This window comes from Podarcis pityusensis, assembly GCF_964106645.2.
Source record: "Podarcis pityusensis genome assembly, chromosome: 4".
Lineage (NCBI taxonomy): Eukaryota > Metazoa > Chordata > Lepidosauria > Squamata > Lacertidae > Podarcis > Podarcis pityusensis.
Genome location: NC_138027.1, coordinates 32,867,811 through 32,886,348, shown reverse-complemented (window position 1 = coordinate 32,886,348; position 18,538 = coordinate 32,867,811). Strand labels below are relative to the sequence as shown.

General features: G+C 41.2%; 1 long non-coding RNA gene across 1 annotated transcript in view; it reads left to right on the top strand.

The window, feature by feature from the left end:
• Nucleotides 1-15,998, top strand: part of LOC308476608 — a 60,390-nt gene extending 44,392 nt beyond the window's left edge. Inside the window, exons 3-5 of the long non-coding RNA XR_013985990.1 lie at nucleotides 7,779-7,875; nucleotides 9,907-10,048; nucleotides 15,871-15,998. This is a non-coding gene — a long non-coding RNA (uncharacterized lncRNA). The remainder of the gene's footprint in view (nucleotides 1-7,778; nucleotides 7,876-9,906; nucleotides 10,049-15,870) is intronic.
• The last annotated feature ends 2,540 nt before the right edge of the window (nucleotides 15,999-18,538 follow it).

Here is an 18,538-nt window from a genome sequence, read left to right as displayed (position 1 = left end):
CGCAAGACGAAAAAACCGCAAGACGAAGAGACTCGCGGAACGGATTAATTTCGTCTTGCGAGGCACCACTGTAACCTCATAGCTAAAGGGGTAATTTTATTTTACAAAAATGGAAGGGAGCAAATTATAAAGCATTCTCTGTTACACAGCACTGTACAGCTAGTAGAATGTGTGTGTGATCCGTTTTTTGTTTTAAAGAGAGAAACCATTGCCCACAACTTAAGTAGATGACTTTTCCACAAGTCTTTCGTTATTGGAAGTGGGGTACAATAAATCAAGGGGACTTACTGTCAAGAAACCTGGAGTAATCTTATGCAAACACCACAGTCAAATCCCCAGGACTCAAAAATGAAGAGGAGGAGGAAGGATATCTCAGAGGTAAAATAAATTATGGGAAGGAAGCCTTAGTGCAGATGTTCCTCAGTTCAAACCCCGTAAGAACAACATAACTGAGTGATCACTCTGAAAGCAGAAAGGCTGCAGCCTGCATAGTCCTGTTTGGCTCAGAACATTCCCCGCCCTGTACTTCCATCCCTCCCCTTAAAAGTGCACACACAAAACTCAGAAGAATTTAAGCATTGCAAACCTATTTAACTTTTATTATGCCAGCAAATTCTAAATTCTTTTTAAAAAATTACCTTCTGAGGCTTTTGGTAGATCATCAATCTTTACTTCCATTCAAAATGAGGATATTGCTACAGAGTCAGTACTTGGACATCAGTGCCCCAAACAGATACACAAGCACACATGGCAATAATTAAGCTGCTTCCCCATGTTGCAGTTCGACATCTCTGGTGGTATGTGTGTGAGAGTATGCGCCAAGCCAAGTGTACAAGGCCATTCCTTGGACTTTCTCCACCTCATTGCCATCTTGAGATCCAAGTATAGCTTCAGACTCTGGTACCTAAAAGAGCGCCTTCCCCACTATCAAACACCTTGAGCCATATGATAATCAGAAGAGGCCTGGTTGACAGTGAGCCATGACAGGGCCTTCTTGGTAGTGGTTTCCCATTTGTGGAACGTCCTCCCTAGTGAGAGGTGTCAGTCTCCCTCATTAACTTTTAGGAGATTTTAGTAATAATTATAATAGTAATAATAGTCCTGGCAGGTGCCAATTGAACAGAAAATACCCATTCTTGCATACCCACCCATCTGTAGTATCTGTAGGGCTTCTGTGAAACAAGAAGGAGGTATCAGCATGTTCAGGGGAACCCCAAGGTTTTCAGAAATACTTTACACAATCTTTAGGTGGGGAGCCCTAAGTGTGTAAAAAGCCACAAAATAGCTCAATGAAGACTGAGAATACTCAGTGGCCACAGATGCTGAATACCTGTTGTGGGAGACATACGGAAATACTAGGTGGAATGGAACAGAATCATAAGATCACAGAATCATAGAATTGTAGAGTTGGAAGGGACCCCGAGGGTCATCTAGTCCAACCTCTTGCAGTGCAGGAATCACAACTAACGCATCTTTGACACATGGCCATCCAACCTCTGCTTTTAAAAAAGGAGAGTCCACAACCTCCTGAGGGAGACTGTTCCACTCCCAAACAGTGCTTACTGTCAGAAAGTTCTTGATGTTTAGTTGGAATCTCCTTTCTTGGAACTTGAATCTATTGGTACAGCTTACCATCTTCCATGTGACAGCCCTTTACATATTTGTAGGTGGCTGTCAAATCTCCTCTCAGTCTTCTCTTTTCCAGGCTAATCATACTCAGCTCCTTCAACTGTTCATCACAAGGCTTGGTTTCCAGACCCTTGATCATCTTGGTTGCCCTCCTCTGCACATGTTCCAGCTTGTCAATTTTCCCCCTCCTTCACACTACACATTTAAAGCACTTCTGCATATCCTTGGCTGCTGCTTTTCTATTCCTTGGCCCTGTCTGAATCTTAAAGTCTGTGGTGTTTCTGTCTGTCTTTACGTCTCCCTCTTCTCACCGGCCAGGATCAGATTTCATTCAGTAAATGAATCATAGTCTAGTGGAAACTCCCTATGAGCTCTGCCAACAATTGCAAAGTTGATGAAAGAACTATTTTTCAGCCAGGGTTTTGAGGAGTTTCTATTGGCTCAGTCCACTCTAGGCAAAGGCTGTCTCTTGAGCTGAGGCCTATGGCTTCACAGTTTGCAGAGAAGTGTGTTTAAATTCCCAAAAGTGATCTAGTTGTGGTTTAGGCAGTGCAGGTTGCTAGCATTTACTAAGGAGAATGACACCTGCCAATGTATCTAATATCGTCACCAGGAGCTTTGTATCTCCTGGTTGTTATTCCAAGTAGTCGCACCTTTGATATTTCTAAAAATGCTGCATTTGTTTCTCTGTTTTGTTCCACAGCAACTGGTATAAAGGTCCATACTGCCTCTGATTCAGGAGATGGTCATAGCCATCCTGGCTAGTATTTTATTTTGTCAGCCCTTTGTCCTCCAACATTCAGTTTCATTCAATGACCCTGGCATCTAGTATTGCAAGACAGGGTGAAAAATCTAGTCACTTGGTTCACTTCAGTCATGCCCCTCGTTTTACCGTTTCTTTAAACGAAAAAAGCCCAAATGTAACCTCTTCTCATAGGAAACATCCAAACATTGGATTTGCACAACTTCTAGTGTTAGGTGAGAGAAAAAACTTCCCCCTATCCACTTTCTTCACAGCATGCATAATTTTATACCCCTCATTCATTTACTCACCATTTCTCTGAACTATATTAAAAAACCCAAACGTTGTCACCTTTCCTCATTTGGGAGATGCTCCATCCGTCTGCCCATTTCTGAAACTTCCACAGCTTTACCATATCCTTTTTGAGGTGAGATGAACAGAACTATACAGAGGATTCCAAGTGTGGTTGTACCATAGATTTGAATAATTGTAATATAATATTGGCAGGCTTATTTTCAGTCCCTTTTCTAATGATCCCTAGTGTGGCATTTGTATTTTTAAAAAATCTTACTTAAGGTATCTGCTATGGCCCCAAGGTGTTGCTCCTGGGAAGTCACTGCCAGTTTAGACCCAATGAGGCCTCAAAATGCATTACTTAACACTTGCTTTCATTGAACTGCCCTTGCCACTTTACTGCCCATTCACCTAGTTTGGAAAGATCCTTTCATGGCTCTTCACAACCATTTTTTTTATTTAGCTTACTGAACAATTTGGTTCCATCAGCAACTTGACTACCTCCCTGCTCACCCTTAATTCTGTTGTTGTTGTTGTTGTTGTTGTTGTTGTTAACCGCTGTGTGATCTTTAGATGAAGGGCAGTACTGTATATAAATTTAATAAATAACAACTCTAGATAATTTATGATCTAGATAAAAAGCACAGGTCCCAACATCCCCAGGGAGCTCCACTTTGACATCCCTCCGTTGGGAGACTTGTCTATTTATTCATACTCTCTGCTTCCTATTCCTTACCTAGTTACCTCCATGACTACTAGTCTGATACTCCAGCCACTATGCCACACTGGCTCTCTGCAGTACGAAGCCTAACGGTTTCTGCAAGTTAAGTAATTGTTGTATGCAAAAAGGAGGGAAAAGTAGCCCTAAACATTCAGATGTTTTCTGCGGCCGTCTTCTGGAAAGGCAATTGTAGCACCAGAAAACAGAGGAATGGAAGCGGACCTCATTTTTAACTGAGGTTTCTGGGACCCTGCTAGATCTTTTTGGTCATTGTGAGGCCTTGCAGGATTGGGTAGGAATGTATGAAGAAAACAGCACCTCTGGCATGCAACAACATTTCCTTCCTCCATTCCACGTAAAATTTTCTTTGCATTGCTGTGCATCCGTAGCACACACAACCTGCCACAGTCCCACTAACAAGTTTCTAGCATTCTACACACAGAGACAGCAAGAGAAAATTAGTTGTCTCCCATAATTCAGGGAACCGTTTGTTTATTATTTGCCCTTGTATTTTTAGCCCGCCCTTCACCAAATGGCCCTAGGGCAAGTTGCAAAAATGTAACAAGTAAAAACAAATAAATTTTACATTGAAACGATAAAATAAAACCACAAAGCAACTTAATGACAGAATAACAGAAAAGCAATGCAGTGCTGTGCAGAAGGAAGGGAGGAAGGAAGACATCCGTTCAACTAAAGATCTGTATAAAGTGCTTAGAAAACCACCTTTATGGAACAAATGGGCTTACATTATGGGATGGGGGTAGGGAAATGAGACAACAAAATATTGGGTCATTTGACCTCAATGGGCAGTTTTACTTGAGTAGGATTTGTTTCCAATTCCAAGCATGATTATTTAGGAAGGATTAATGTGCTTGATTGGGGATCCTTCCTTCATGTACAGGTGAAAGAACATGCAGTGTTATCATACTGTAGGCCAGGGGAAAGCTCATGGATCTTGGCCCTTTCCATGAGCTTGAAGGTGGTGTACAATGTGGTACTTTAGAGGTGGAGAACGTGTGGCGACTGATATCTATGAACCCTCAAGCACCTGGACCTTGCCTAGTAGCTACACAAAACTCCATTGTATGATCCAGACATCTATCTGGATTAAGAAAGCTATTGCCCAGACTCAAGTAAACATTATGGTATATTAAGAAGAAGAGTTTGGATTTGATATCCTGCCTTTCACTCCCTTTAAGGAGTCTCAAAGCGGCTAACATTCTCCTTTCCCTTCCTCCCCCACAACAAACACTCTGTGAGGTGAGTGGGGCTGAGAGACTTCAGAGAAGTGTAACTGGCCCAAGGTCACCCAGCAGCTGCATGTGGAGGAGCGGAGACACAAACCCGGTTCCCCAGATTACGAGACTACCGCTCTTATCCACTACACCACACTGGCTTAAATAATATGTTTGCGGGTTGCCTAATTGGCTTCTGTATTTGTATGAAATATTCTTCTCCGGTGCATATTATATATTATTGTTGGTTTATTAATCACCTTCTAAACTAACGTCTCAAGGTGATGCACTCTACAGTTAATTAAAAACACTTAACAACACCCAACGAGGAATTACATTTAAAACAAAACTAAAACCCCACAAAGGAGACACTTGGGGTGAAGTCCTATTTATCCAGCTGGGGAAACCTGTATGTCTTGGTTGAAAAAGTGTATCAGTGTACATTTACTAGTGTACCTGCATCACTTATCACTCTCTTTTCCTGTTTTTGCCCTTCCTAATCTAGCACATTTTCCGTCTTTCCCTTGTGCCTGTGTGTCTCCTCTGTTGCTTCTCTGTCTTGTCTGACTGTATTTCCTGCCTTGCAAGGATTTAGAATTCCATCCAGCCAACTTGGCTTTCCTTTCTGCTGCCGTGTATGCAAAATGGAACGATGAATGCAAGTGATTGATTAAAGAAAGAAAAAAGAGAAAGAGAAAGAAAATGCTTTAGGCCCAGGTTTGCTGCTTCCACCCCCACCACCCTTAAAGGGCCTCTTTTTTTCAGCTTGGCTCCAAGAAAATTATCTCCAGTAGTTCAAGCCAGCAGAGGCCCTGCATGGGCCCAGTGTTCATAAAGCCCAGGTGTGTTATAGCTCTGCATGGCTGTCAGCCTTAGAACATGAGCCTCCCTTAGAGCAATGTACTCCCTGCCAAGTGATCGGAAAGAACCGTGGAGGGCCAGCCAGGGCAGGTGTCGGATTTCTGCCTGCAGAAAGGAATGAAGTTGTGCCGTCTGAAATCCCACAACTTGGGAGAGCCACAAACCTTATCAGGATTCAGATTCTGGCTGTGATAGTTTTCCTTTATTGAACTTTCTCTCCCCCCCCCCTTCTTCCCCCTCTCATCTGTTTTCTTTGACACTGGTCCCAGGATCACTGCCAAATCTCAGATCCATTAGTGAGGTGCCTTGCTGACTGAAGCACAAATCAGGATGGATCCAAACGCAATTAGCAGCTGCTAGCACCTCATCTGGAAGGCATTAGCTTGGATTAGGGGCGAGGGGAGAGAAAAGAGGGAGCGACTGGAGATGCCAAACTGAATAAATGCTAGCTTATTTCGATCATATTTTGAAACACTCTCCTTGCAGCCAGTGACGCACATAGAGGTGGCAGTGTAAGCAGGCAAGGATGGAAACGTGCAGGGTAGGATAGAACTGTTGTGCCAACTTGCCAGCTCCTTTTAGATGCTTTAGAACCCACATGCTCTTTTGAATGATGATTATGAAGTAAGATGGTGCCGATGATAAGGCAATATGAAAGCCACAGTTGTGAAGGGCAATTTTGGAGCAGCAAATTTTAGCCCCATTTTGTCCCAAAATGTCAACCCTAATGAGCCCTAATGTCAGCAGCTCCAGCCTCCTCTGGTGAAAGGAACAAGAGAAATATCTCCAAGGTAACATGCAGGTAAACTTGACAAGTCAGGACACATGATTCTCACAGATAAAAGAGAAGGAATTGGTCCCGGAGCATGTAATCCAAAGCCAATTCACATCATCACCACCACTTAAATTCCTTAAACCAAAGGAGACCCTGTATCCCTCCAAAAACTGTTGTACTCCAACTCCCATCAGCCTGACTCAGCATGGCCAATAGGGATGAAGGGAGTTGTAGGCCAACATCAGAAGACCTACAGATTCCCCAGCCCTGATTTATAGGGTTTTGGAGGGGTAAGAATTGGGCTTGGACCTTTTAAGCAGCACCGGACTAGCCTCCCTTGCTTTATAGAGTATCCTTAACAGGAAATACAGTTTTATGGGAAGACATTTGTAACTTCTGATTGCTTTGCAATCTATTATATTACCATACCCTCCAACATGGTGAGCCAAAACCAGGACATGCATCTTCCTTTCTGTGCTCCCATGCAAGTCACATAACCAGCATGAGATGATGAACCCCAAAGGCACATTTTTTAAAGGGTCATGCTCTTATGGTGCCCCAAAACATAAGTTTGGGTCACTGCACAAGATCTCAGCCTTGGAAAAAGCCCTGAACGCACAATATCACAACAACCAAAATGACCACTGTACTCTCGCGGCGGGAGGGGGGAGGGGAGATCCCTGTTTTTCCGAGACATTTGTGTGGTATGTATTACTTTATATGATATAAGGTGCTTATTTTAAATACTAAAAAAGAGAGGAAACACATCACCTCCCTAAAGAGGACATAAAACTTGCAAATGTAGAATGAGTTACTATTATAGAAATACAGAGCACCTTACTGTAGTGAGGTGATTGTGACCAGGTGACCTGAGTGCTTGCTCAGTCCAAGTGCTGTTGATGGGCAGCTTCAAGGCCCCTGATCTGTCTCTTCTTATGATTCTTTGTCTTTAAACTGGGCTTGGACTGGATATTTACTTCAAATAGGGGATAGTCCTCAATAAATTAGGACCCATGGCCACCCTGCTGAGGAGAGGCCACAGCCTGAGAGTTACAAAACCTTTAATAAAACTTAACATTGGTTTAGAGAGAGCGGTACTGTCAGCGATTCCCAAAATCGGGAAGCAAGAAACATGACGACCCTAACTTAATAAAGTGAGGCATCCCTGTCAGGGAAAGATCAGTTTTCCCATTCTGTGGTGCATATTGATTTTAAGGGGCTCGCAGCTAACCTAGGCCCAGACATTCCCAGCAGGAGATATTGCAATTAAAAAACATTGGCAGTGGGTGGCACCAGGCTAATCCAAGCTCACACCAATTTTTGCAGAAGGCAAAGCTGCGTGCCATCCAGAATTGTGAACTTTGCCAAGTCAGTGAGAACTTTGCTGTGAATACTAGTTTCGGCTCCAAGCAACACAGGAAATGTGTATGTGGACTGTCTGTGTTGGTGGTACAGTAGCAAGTTTCTTAGCTTTTTAAACATATTTTTTTATGAAAAGATTTTTTTTCATTGCTCTTGTAGGAATTGAAGCCACTCATACAGGTAATCAGTGTCTGCATTCTCCTACAGAGGAAGATCAGTATCTTTTCTGAGTACTGCCACATATGATCTACTCCTGGTGGGTCTCAATGATGCTAAAACAGTGGTACCTCAGGTTACATATGCTTCAGGTTACATACGCTTCAGGTTACAGACTCTGCTAACCCAAAATAGTGCTTCAGGTTAAGAACTTTGCTTCAGGATGAGAACAGAAATTGTGCTCTGGCGGCGCGGCAGCAGCAGGAGGCCCCATTAGCTAAAGTGGTGCTTCAGGTTAAGAACAGTTTCAGGTTAAGAACAGACCTCCAGAAGGAATTAAGTACAGTGGTACCTTGCAAGACGAATGCCTCGCAAGAAAAAAACTCGCTAGACGAAAGGGTTTTTTGTTTTTTGAGCTGCTTCGCAAGACGATTTTCCCTATGGGCTTGCTTCGCAAGACGGAAACCTCTTGCAAGTTTGTTTCCTTTTTCTTAATACCGTTAATACAGTTGTGACTTGACTTCGAGGAGCAACTCATAGAACGCGGTGTGGTAGCCTTTTTTGAGGTTTTTAAAGACTTTGGTGATTTTTGAAGCTTTTCCAAAACTTTCCCGACACCGTGCTTCGCAAGACGAAAAAAATCACAAGACGACAAAACTCGCGGAACGAATTAATTTCATCTTGCGAGGCACCACTGTACTTAACCCGAGGTACCACTGTAAATTGAAGCAGCTGCCATAGATGTTGGGGTTGTGGGAAATGAGAGTTCAGTGGGGAGGTTCGGGGTTTACCATGGGGGTCAAAGACCTGCTTTCGGATATATTCAGAATTAAGCTTCAAAAAAGCAGTGCATTGAAAGTGCATTTGCTGTTGTGACTTGCTCTTGAGGAGTAATCATGAGGAATAATCACACATGAACACAGCTTAGGGAAGATCTACAACATCACCAGCATACCTCTCTTCTCCCGGGATTTGTCTAAACGGGGGCATTATCATACAAAGAAGTTCAGATATTTTATGTGTGCAATTGGCACATGATATTCCACCCACTACTGTTTTTTTCACTTGCCATATGCATTGCTATTACAGTGCTTGTTGTTGATAACACTGGGTGGAGCCTTGCAGAAAATATCCTGAATATGATGTGTACTCATCTCCTGCTTACAGGATTAAACTGTAGTTTGCTTGTTCTTAAAAAAAAGAAGATTATTTTTTACACAGTTCTGATTTGACAGAACTGTGTGAGATCTATATTAATGAAAACAAATTGGGGCTGCTTAGTGCTCTCACTGTGTGTGTGTGTGTGTGTGTGTGTGTGTGTGTGTGTGCATGCTCTGAATTTTCTGTAAATTAACATAATTCCATTCTCCCAGACTTCTCCAATTGATGTCCAACTTCAATTAAAGCACTTTAAAGCACCTTGGGATCCAGATGTGCTATACCTGCAAAAAGTATTTTAGCACTAAGTAAAAGACTACTTTTTTAAAAAATAAACAGAGTATGGTAATAAAATGGCCCCCACCGCCAGAGTTAACAGTGAATGTGTGCTGAGGTTCAAACGAGCACACCCACAACAACTGTGCAACACTAATTGGTATGGACAGAACATAGTCGGGTGTTCACATAAAGAAAGCCCAATATTCTCAATAGTGTGGAAAGTCTATTGCAATTCTGCTTGCGTCATAAAAAAGGAAGAGCAAATAGGGAGTGGTGCTAGGAGCCACTTATTTAGAGGCTGTCAGACTTCACGTTGCTGATAAACAAACCCATTGCAACTGCCACCAGAATGCCATGAGAGCTGGTGTGGTGTGTGATGGTTAAAGTGTTGGATAAGGCTTTATAGCAGGCATAGGCAAACTCGGCCCTCCAGATGTTCTGGGAGTACAACTCCCACCATCCCTAGCTAACAGGACCAGTGGTCAGGGATGATGGGAGTTGTAGTCCCAAAACATCTGGAGGACTGAGTTTGCCTATGCCTGATTTATAGGACCCATAGGAACATGCCGTTAGCAAAGTCACTTAAATTGTTTTGGTGCTGGGCTGTTTAAGAACGATGTCTAAGACACTGCAGCAGGAGCTAATTTATGGAAGAATGCTAGCAGGAGTCTTGTTCTCTTTTTCATTTTATAAGATATTCTTGCCAATCCCCGTCTGTACACAGCAGTGGAATTTCTTCAGAATTGTGAAGGAGAATGATGGCCTAAATAAGCATTGGTTGCTGAGCTACTGGACTCAACATCAAGAAGGAAGAGCATTTGTTTTGGGTGGTCCAGGTCAGTAAAAAGTTGGAGCAATGAGATGAAATGAAATGAAGCAGAGTAAAATGTAGGCAGAATATCAGAAGTTTCTTAGAATTAGCTCCAGGAAAGAAATGTTTGTTAAAAGTTTTGAAGACTGTCCATTCAATATTGTGACTGATATCTCCTTCCTGACTGACGCCTTTCTTGCTGAACTTCAGGCACATGGCAAAAACTCATATTCCAGCAGGCATTTTAAGGTAATGTTTGGTTTGATTATGACTTTTTATTATTTTATTTGCTATAGGGTTTTATTTTTATATACATTGCTTAGAAATGTAATTAAGCAATATATAAAGGTCTTAAGCAGGACATTTGATTCTTCTCCTTGCTTTGAGATGGAGGCCCATATTGTGCTTTAGAGATGAACCCAGTGGGTGGTATAGCCAGGAACATATTACTTCATTTCATACCCATGTAACAAAACATGTGCCCTTAAAATATAGGTAGACTGTTGAACCAACAACTTTACCTGTCGCTGTCTAAGAGGCAAAAGACATGCAGTTATATCTGATGGGCTTGCGCATCCTCTTGTGGTTGTGGTTTTTATATATGGATTTAGAACGAGAGCTGAAAGGTTACTGTTAACATGCCCCTCAAAGCTATGTTTCTGCCTGTCCTAAAGGCTTTATTGTAGCTAACAGCAATGCTTTCTTCTGGGGGTACTCAGGGGTACACAGTACTGGCACTGCCCCCCCCCGAAGAAGAGCACTGGCTAACAGGATTACTGAAAGGTGCTGTCCATGTCGAGAGGGGATTTATTTATTATTATTTTTTAAATTTTTTTATTGATTTTACAGAAAAGTTTTAAACAATACAAACAAATAAAAAGACATACAAACATGTATAATTTCATAACCTTTTTTTTTTTCATATCCCTCTCTTCTCGGACTCCCCCAAACCTCCCCTTCCTACATCCCAATTTCCAAAATTATTTCAGCAAATTCTAAATAGTTTTATCAAATATATTTTTTCTTACTCTTTTCTTCAACTTAATCTTATGTCGCTGTAATCTCCTTTTCTCTCCAAACCTCGACATTTTAACATTCCTCAATTTTATAATAGTTCTTAAGATAAATTTTGAATTTCTTCCAATCTTCTTCCGCCGTCTCTTTCCCCTGCTCACGGATTCTGCCAGTCATCTCAGCCAATGTCATATAGTCTATCACCTTCATCTGCCACTCTTCCAAGGTGGGTAATTCTTCTGTCTTCCAATACTTTGCAATGAGTATTCTTGCTGCTGTCGTAGCATACATAAAAAAGGTTCTATCTCTCTTTAACACCAATTGGCCGGCAATGCCCAGGAGAAAGGCTTCTGGTTTCTTCGGGAAAGTACATTTAAGTACCTTTTTCATTTCATTATATATCATTTCCCAAAAAGCCTTAATCTTCGGGCACGTCCACCAAAGATGATAAAAGGTACCTTCAGTTTCTTTACACTTCCAACACTTATTATCAGGCAAATGATAAATTTTTGCTAGCTTGACTGGGGTCATGTACCACCTATAGATCATTTTCATAATATTTTCCTTTAAGGCATTACATGCCGTAAATTTTATACCGGTGTTCCACAACCATTCCCAGTCAGCAAACATAATATTATGACCAATGTCCTGTGCCCACTTAATCATAGCTGATTTAACTGTTTCATCTTGTGTATTCCATTTCAGCAGCAGATTATACATTCTTGACAAATTCTTAGTATTGGGTTCTAACAGTTCAATTTCTAATTTTGATTTCTCCACCTGGAAGCCAATTTTCCTGTCTTGTTTATACACCTCCATTATTTGATAATAATGGAGCCAATCTCGAACTTTGGGTTTCAATTTCTCATAACTCTGTAACTTCAACTTATCTCCATCTTGTTCCAAAATTTCCCAATACTTTAGCCATTCGGCTTCCATATTAAGCTTTTTCAGCGCCGTAGCCTCCAAAGGTGACAACCATCTAGGGGTTTTACTTTCCAACAAATCTTTATATCTTGTCCAGACATTATATAATGCTTTTCTGACAATATGGTTTTTGAAGGCCCTATGCACCTTAATTTTATCATACCATAGATATGCATGCCAACCAAATGTATTGTTAAAACCTTCTAAGTCCAAGGTATCTGTATTCTCGAGGAGCATCCATTCTTTCAGCCAGCAAAATGCTGCTGCTTCATAATACAGTTTTAAGTCCGGCAGGGCAAACCCCCCTCTTTCTTTTGCATCCGTCAGTATTTTAAATTTTATTCTGGGCTTTTTGCCCTGCCAGACAAATTTCGAAATATCCTTCTGCCACCTCTTGAAACAGTCTATCTTGTCCAGAATTTGTAATGTTTGGAACAAAAATAGCATTCTAGGCAATACATTCATCTTAATAACTGCAATTCGGCCTAACATTGACAATTTCAATTTTGACCATATTTCTAAATCTTTTTTAATTTCCGACCAACATTTTTCATAATTGTCTTTATACAAGTTCAAATTCTTAGATGTCAAATAGACCCCTAGGTATTTCACCTTCTTTACCACTGTCAAACCTGTTTCATTCTGGAACTTCTCCCTCTCCATGACTGTTAAATTTTTTTCCAAAACTTTAGTCTTTTGTTTATTCAATTTAAACCCGGCCACCTGACCAAATTCTTGAATTAGCTCCAACACCCTTTTTGTACTAGTGTCTGGCTCTTGTAAAGTAAGTACTAAATCATCTGCAAAGGCCCTTAACTTGTAATGTTTGGCTCCGACCTGTACACCTTTAACCTGCTGGTCATCTCTAATCATATTTAGCAACACCTCCAGAACAGAAATAAAAAGTAATGGGGAGATTGGGCACCCCTGTCGTGTCCCTTTTTCTATTTTAAATTCTTCAGTTATCACATTATTTACAATCAACTTAGCCTTTTGTTCAGCGTATATGGCACCCACTCCATTCTCAAATCCTTGGCCTACCCCCATCCCATGAAGATTCTTTTTCATAAAACTCCAAGAAATATTGTCAAAGGCTTTCTCCGCGTCCACAAAGATCAGAACTGCTTTAGTGTTTATATTCACCTCTAATAATTCCAAAATGTCTATTATGTTCCTCACATTGTCTGATAAATGCCTTTTTGGGAGAAAGCCTGCTTGGTCCTTATGAATCTTCTCCATCAACACTCTTTTCAGTCTTTTTGCTAGAATGTCTGCAAAAATTTTATAATCCACATTAAGTAATGATATTGGGCGGTAGTTCTTAAGTTGAGTCTTTTCAGTCTCTGTCTTTGGTATGAGTGTAATATACGCTTCTTTCCACGATTCTGGTGCCCTTTTCCCCTCTAAGATCTCATTACAGACTTCCTTTAATGGTTGTACCAACCACTCCTTCAAAGCTTTATAGTATCTGGAAGTCAGTCCATCTGGTCCTGGAGATTTGCCCAGTTGCATGTTTTGAATGGCACCCTCTATCTCTTGATCTGCGAGAGGGGATTTTTTTAGCTCTTAATCAAGCAGGCAGGGGCCATGTTAGATCAACATCTTAGCTAGCCTAGCCATGCAATCCACCTGCTGTCCCTTTTCTTTGGCTATGTCCCACACTGATTTCAAGTTTAACTTCTTCATCCTAGAAGAGCCAGGACAGTGAGTGTTCCTAATGTAATGGGGGAGAAGGATAATACTACATGGAGGTGCTGGTTGCCACCAGCAATAGTTGACTTAGAGCCCGGTGCTGTGGGACAAGTAGGGACAAGGAAGAAATTTTATTCAGTTCACATTTAAGGGTGCATCTATCAAATTTACACTTTCCGGAACAATGCACAAACTGAAAATTGAAATTCTCACGTCTCAGATTTTTGCAGGGCAGTTTTCTGCTTAAGTAGTTTTACAGAAATGCATCTATGAAGGCAAATGCAAAATGCAGAAACTGCTTTGAGGTGTGTTTTTTCTACAATCAAGACGTATATAAATTTTATGAAACAAATTTTTATGAAACAAATAAACAGATCTGTTAGTGACAATAACATACCAAATGCTTTATATTAGGGAAAACTGCTTTGCAAAAATGTGTGTCTTCAGCAACAGTACATACAAAAATATGTATATCAGGAGAAATTGCACTAAAACGTTGGTAAATTTTCACAAGGACTATTTTAAAAAAAGACTGTAAACTTACATGGGTATGTGGAGAACTGAACTTAAAATTGAAAAATGATAAACCAAGAGAAACCAAAATGGACAGATTCAATCAAGAGAGTCGACAGCTAAAAACAGGACGAAGTAAATACTTTCCACATTAAATGCGGGAGGGGGGGAAATCATAGCTCAATGGTAGAGCGCATACTTTCAGTGCAACAGATTTCAGGTGCAATCCCTGGTATTTCCAGTTAAAAGGATCAATGAAATACCTCAGCCCAAGGCCCTAGAGAACTAATGCCAGTCAGAAAAAGCATAATTGGGCTAAACGGATAGTCTTGCCTGATATAAGGGAAATATTCCGTATTTCAATAGTGACAGATACTAGGACCACTAAGGCCAAAATCCTGGACACACTTTAAGAATATGCAAACGAAAGAAGAGCCCTGCCAGATCAAACCAAAGGCCCATCTAGCCCAGCAGTCTGTTCATACAATAGCCAGCCAGATGCCAACTAGATGCCAATGAAAAACCCACAAGCGGGACCCAAGCACAACAAACAGCACTCTCCTGTTTGTGTTCTTCCACCACAACCAATATTCAGAGCCGCACTGCTTAAGTAAGTCCCTCTGTGCATAGTGAGCTTACTCCTGAGTAGAGATGTATAAGTTTGTTCTGTAAGGGGTATTTTACAGGGAGAGGTTGTGGTTGTGAAGGATAAAATGTCTTCCATCGGTGAAGTATCTGTAATGCAAAGCAGCCTTCCACGAGTAGGTAAAATCTGGCATACTTGATGTAATGAAGTGGGAACATGATCAGCCAGAAAAGACAAAGAAAGGGGGAAGGGAGAGTCAACTTGAAGATGAACTAAGGAAGCTGGCAAGTCTCTTTCATCTCATAGTCCGAGGGTTTGCTAAACCCATTAACATACTTGCATGAACCCCTCCCTAGCAACTAAGCAGAGAAGAGACAATTTGGTTCACTTCTGCTGAGGCAATGTGGCGGACAGGAGCAATGGGATTTGGTCTGACCTAGCAATTTTGTAGGTCACCATGCAGTCCATGGAATGTTTTGCGTTGCAGAAAAAGAAAGAGGCAGGTGTTTTTTTGTTTTGTTTTTTTGAAAAAGAAAGATTTCTTTCTTCTTTGAGGTGGGCTGAGGGGACTTAAAACACTGTGGAGATTTCCTGACATGCTCATTGAGGTGCCTCCCACAGCTCTAAGTGCGGTAACCAGTGCATAGGTTGGTTGGTGGGAGATTTTGTCCCCACCACCACCCCACATGATTTCTGGGGGATTCCTGACAGAAGTCATCAAGGCTGCCTTTTATCAGAGCTGTACACTTTAGTAAGTCTGTTATTGCTCACACACAATGTGCTTCATGCCGGATTAATCCAACTATGATTCACACTCAGGATGTGAGCAGAAGGAGGGGAAGACAAGCTGAAAAGATTAGGAAAGTTAAACAACCTCACATCTTGAAAATGGAATTTATGTTTTAAAATATAAACTTTAGAAGCAAAGAAACATTGAGCCTGCATCGTTCAAATTTCAAGTTTGTTAAGCTGCAAAAAAAGGGAGGAGCACTGATCATAGCAACAAAGACAAACAGAAGCAAATAAATACATTACGAAGTCATTGAACATGGTAGACAAGGGCCAGTTAAAATGGCCATTCTTAACTGTGGTGGACTGACTTTCTTTCTTTCCAGATTGTATTTTACACAGAGGCCAAGTTATCTGAATAGTTTGCTACGAGCACAAATTGTGACTTACCATGCCTGCCACACAACACACTTTTGGAAGCCGCTTTCAGATGTTCTAGTGAATGTACATGGAAGCGAGAGACCCTGACCCTAACTTATATTCATGGTTATAACATTTGCAGAGATTCTCCATAGCCACAACTATGCACGCAGAAGATTCTCTCTGCTCATGGTTTTCACTTTTGAGGACAAAGTTGCTCAACACTGCAGCACCTTACAAGCCATGTTGTGAATCTAGATGAGGCGCTCAATGCAGTGTCTTCCCATACTCTGTGGGACTGATTTCAGTTTATGAGGCTCGGTGCTGCGGACAAGATTCTTGCAATGATGCATGCCAGTTGGGAAGGGTTGATCAGATGGGTCCAGGCTGTGGTGAATGTTTCTTTATGTGACAGAGTGGTGCCTTCTTCCATTAAACACTTGTGAAGAAGCCCACTCTAGATCCTATGGTTTATAACAACTACCACCTGGTTGCAAATACCAGGTGGTAGAGAAGGATATATTCCTGGAGGATATATACAGTATTACCTAGTGTCAGGTGTGGTTTGGGGGCTGAATTATGACCCATATCGAGAGTAATATAGAGGTGTGACTTTGCATCTCAGTCTCTTGGCAGCTCTTGATACCATTGACCATGGTATCCTCTTGGATTGGCTTTGTGGAATGTGTATTGGTGGTTCCGATCCTACCTACAAGGTCATGTCCAGAGTGTAGCATTGGGAAACTGTGTTTCAGCTCCATGGTCCTTTCACTATGGTGTGCCACAGGGTACCATCTTGTCCCCAGTGCTGTTTAACATTTCCATCAAGCCACTGGGCACAGTTATTCAGAATTTGGGGGCAAAGTGTGATCAATATGCTGATGACACACAACTCTACTTCCCATCAGGCACAGCCAAGATGGCCAATGGTCAGGTATGATGGAACATCTATGGTCTAAAAGCACATAATGCAGCCATTTTGCTGAAGCTAAACAGTTGTCTGTGTGGTCAGTGCCTGGATGGAAGTCTGCTTGGGAAAGCTATATATTAAGGATGGGGAGCCTGTAGCCCTTCAGATGGCAGGCTGCTGAGCTCTACATCCAAGAACACAATGATCACTTCCTCAACTGAACCAGCAATGTTCCTAGTGGAGGAAGACTCTATGCCACCTACTTTTTCTGCAGCAGGTGAGTTTTTTCTGAAAGATCTTCTGTCCAGAAAGAGGATTTCAAACCTGAGACTAGAGAGCGTTCAGGATGGATGAGTTGTTAATGCCTGCAGTTGTGTCAACCTCCCAGCACCTTCAAGCTGCCTACAGGCATATTAAAACATTTCCAGTTGGGTGAAAAGTTATCTGCCTTAGGTTTAAAAACCATGTGTAAGAAATACCTAAAACTACTTTTTTTGTAGTTTTAAACACTGTTTTAGTTGTTCCTACGTAAGTCTGTTCTGCTTTCTTCAATAAAATACCATGTTGTTTGATTTTTACACCAAGGCAGATCAGTCAGGATCAATCCACCAATGGAGGATTTGAAAACCCAACAAGACACTTTTGCAATGTGTAAGTAAACTCCCAGAGTTTCATTTACACAGCCCCCTCTGTCTTTATCTTCTCTAATTTCTTGTTTAATCTTCTCTTGCTTTTATGTCAAAAGATGTCTAATTCCTGAATCCCTTCTCTAAAACTCTTTTCTAATCTCTTCACTGACCAAACAAGGTTTTGTTTGTTTGTTTAATTCCGGAGAGAAACTATCCCATTTCCTATGGATTATCAAACGAACAAATAGCCTTATAACAAAAGTAAACAAAGTGAAACCAGCTTCTAAAGTCTTTAAGCTAAGGGCTTCTTATTCACTTCATTCTGAAAGTGATCCTTGCCTCTCTTATAGCAATGGCAGTGACTTCTGATCACTTCTAATGCAGGCTGTCTCCCTCAGATTAACTGGTCTTCATAATGAAATAATAAAAGCTCTCCTTAATCATCTCACCACCAACATGTTCTGGAGACCCCCAACACGCCAAAAATATTTTTTTTAAAAAAGGCTTAAAATGTATTCACTGGTAGACATTATATACACATTACCCTACAGTTGTTATTCTCTGTCCAACTCTCACCCAGATTCTATTTTCATTTGGGTTATTGGTTTCCCAAACTCAGTATTTGTTTTTCAATAGTTTAAAAATCAAACATTTTAGACAATATGAAATTCACGATTTGGGCCTTAAACAAAGAAACCAACCCAGAGTGCTGTGAAAACTACAGAGGACTTTTTTTTTTAGTGGTAAATCAATAAATCAATACCGTACTAGCTGGAAGCATGTAATTATTTGAGTTCCATTGTTAGAGATAAAAACAAATCACAAAATTCAGATCAGAATCTGACTTTGTCATAGTTTATGACTATTTGGATTTGGGGTTCTGATTTGAGGTGCAGTCTCGTTCCCTCCCCACTTCAACTATCCTGTTTATTTGCTCATTCAGAATTAGATGGCCTGGGAGGGTGAATAAATTCACCATAGCAGGATGTATGAGAAATCTCACTGGCACAACAGCCTGAATGAGCAAATTTAAAGGAGCCCGTTTCCCACTGAGGATCTTATCGAAACACCACTGTTCAATTTCTTTTCAGCACC